The 2,943-nt window shown below is 39.9% G+C and overlaps 1 long non-coding RNA gene across 1 annotated transcript; it reads right to left on the bottom strand.

Moving 5' to 3' along the window:
• Positions 1–577: 577 nt before the first annotated feature.
• Positions 578–1,276, bottom strand: LOC109588223 (uncharacterized). The gene is made up of 2 exons (XR_002188028.1): positions 919–1,276; positions 578–836 (listed from the first exon to the last, which is right to left on the bottom strand). It is a non-coding gene; the product is annotated as an uncharacterized LOC109588223 (long non-coding RNA).
• Positions 1,277–2,943: the final 1,667 nt, after the last annotated feature.

The following is a 2,943-nucleotide window of genomic DNA, read 5'->3' on the forward strand; positions in this document are numbered from 1 at the left end:
CGTGACAGTATTATTACGTCATAAGTGCGAAGGCGTCGCTGTAGTAAGCAGGACAGTAATGCTGCTCTTAAACCTTGAGAAAGAAGTCCAGGAGGCATTACAGATTCCTTCCTTTCTTCATTTTGTCCTCACTCTTTCTTTTGTCTTAAACAGAGCCCTTCCGTCATAATGACTGTTTGTCCTACACGTGGTTCAAGCAATCTGATTGGGACGCCACTTTCTCTGGCATGAAGCACACATTTTAGATAGCAGTGTCATCAGACCCTTCCTCCGCAGGTAGCGAAGGGGCGGGGCGAGACTAATACTATGATTGCTGGATTGTACCATCTTAGCTGCATGCCACCATTTTGTTAATTAAAGAAACATGTGCTTCAATTTTGGGTGTGGTCGCGCATGCTCAGATCCCAGAACTGGGAAAAGCAAGCAATTTTTTTTTATCTAGCTATGCTTGGGTCAACTGCATAGGCGGCTGCAGGGTCGGGCATTTAGGGGCAATGCCCGACCAAAAATTCTGACCGGAAGTGTGACATCACCATAATTAATAGTTATTCTATGGTTAATTAATAGTTAACAGTTATTGCAATTATAATTTCAATTTTTTATGAAAATCTTATAATTATGAATGCATAAATGGCAGGCTGATAACAAGGTGATGAAGAGAGACTAAATAAAGGAGGAGGTGGTAAGACTTTGGTGCCAATCACAGTGGGCCACCACAGCAACACTAGAAAGCATAATCATTTCATTATTTAGTGCTATTTCAGTGTTCTTTTCTTGTCAGTTGCAATGTCTAAAAGCCTGGACTAGCTTCACTATGTCCTTTGTGAACAAGCCTGCTAAAAAGGAACAACAGTTTACAAAGTAAACCTAGTAAGTACAGTATAGAAGTCAATAATACAGATTATCTCATATTCTTACTTTAGGTCAGTCTCTTGCTGAATCAGTTGATGATCATGAGTCTCAGTCTACTCTTGTGGTTGATACAGCTACAGTTTTTACAGCTACAGTTGATGTACAGTCAATTGTTGCTCATTCTCCATCACCCTATTCTTCTACTTCCTCTACTAATACTACTACTAGTATACTATTACCACTACAGAAGTCAGTGTTGGAGCTAGACCACCCACTACTTTATTACAATAACCTTCGCTACCAAAAAATTGCGCTAAAAAGGGTGCGTAAAAAAGGGTGTGGCCAAAATCGCGGCGCGCTTCGCGCCCAACCCATTTCCTGTGCCACACCCATGCCCGACTAGTAGTCAAATCCTGCAGCCGCCTATGGAGTGAAGAGAGTAGCTCTGGTTGAAACAGCTCCAAAGAGATCAAGGATTAGTAACAGCAAGAAGAACAACAACCCAAGAACACTGCAACAGAGTCCTTTGCTATTAATATCGCGGATTTTTCAATTAAAATTGCATCTGGTAACCATGGTAATTGCTGAGTGCAGGAAAAAATCGCGAAAATAAGCAGCCGCGAATATATCCCGACCTACGGTATATTCATGCTGATCACGTGCGCATAAATTAAAATGGCGTCAAACCACAAAGGCACAAACCCACGCGGTGTCTGCAGCTGGATTGTGTCTTCTTTGTCGAAGTTTGTCGATGTCTTCGCTTCTTTTGAAACTGCCTTTGTGGTCCTTGACCTAAGCCCAGAGGAGTGATGTAAAAGCCAACTTAAGCACTTCTCTGACTTAGAAGATTAGAAGGGAGATAGAAGAAGAAAAAAAGTCTGAAGAATTTTGCGGCAGAAATTTGAATTTGGGCCTATTCTCCAGAAATGCTCTTGCTACATTACAGCCCACTTTAAAGGTACCAGGATAATCGCTCAATGAAGGAAAGTTAATCTAAGCCATTTATAAGGCTGTACAACGTAAGATAAAAGAGTTATAAGTGTTTGAAAATCATAAAAATGGCCGCCATCTTAAAAAATCCACCTCAATCCTACAATCATAGATTGTATTACTAAGTAACAGGGATTGGAAACTGATGACGTCACACGGACAGACTCTGTAATGGTGAAAAGCAATGGAAGGACTACACAAGCTCTTCTCCTAGTCTCCAACTGTATTAATTTGAATTTTATTTACTATCGATGATGAACAGATAGGTCTTGGGAGTTCACGACTGTTCTTTGTGACGGTTAAGCATAGTTTTGTTGACAGAATCTTCGCCGCCTCTCGCGGCCCATGTTATCATTGAAATTGCCTTTGTGATGGCACAAATTAACGAATGCAGCTATTATTTTTCCAAAGTGCCGTCTGTGGCTTATATAATAGGCTAAAGGCATGTGAAAAACCCTGATCTTTGTTACAGCTTTTGTCCTTTATCCTAATTTTACTTACTTTTTGTGATATAGGTTGAACAGATACGCCTCTAAAAACAGACATTTTGGGATCTTATGATCTGTATGAAGCACTAGTGATAATGAAAGTATTTTAGTGGCACGTAGCTTTACTTGATGCATGTTTTTTATATTGACACTCTCTCAGTTTTAGTTACCCTTAGCAAGTTATAGGTTGAATAGATTTCACACCTATTACGCATGGTAAAAAAGCATGCTTTTTCTCATTTTTCTTCAAAATAAAGTGCTGTATTACAGCTTTAACAGTTTCTGATAAGTAAGCAAACCTTCAGCAACAATATAAGCTACATAACTGCCCTGGATCTGGCTTCAAGCTACACTTAATCCAGTAGTCCTCTCAGTCATATTGCTCTTGTCTCAACGAGCCGGAGAAGGGGCAGAGTCTTACAAGGTTCGTCCGCACCTGCTTTCATTAATTTGAATGAGATCACGTGATCTGTTTCCTATCCCTGTTACTTAGTAATACAATCTATGCTACAATCTACATATAGGCTACCGCTTATATATAATCATACAATAATAATACTATTCAACATGCAATGCAATGCCTGGTTTGATAAAGGCCATCTTAAAGGGTAAC

Source organism: Amphimedon queenslandica, unplaced genomic scaffold, assembly GCF_000090795.2.
Source record: "Amphimedon queenslandica unplaced genomic scaffold, v1.1 AMPQUscaffold_12226, whole genome shotgun sequence".
Classification (NCBI taxonomy): domain Eukaryota; kingdom Metazoa; phylum Porifera; class Demospongiae; order Haplosclerida; family Niphatidae; genus Amphimedon; species Amphimedon queenslandica.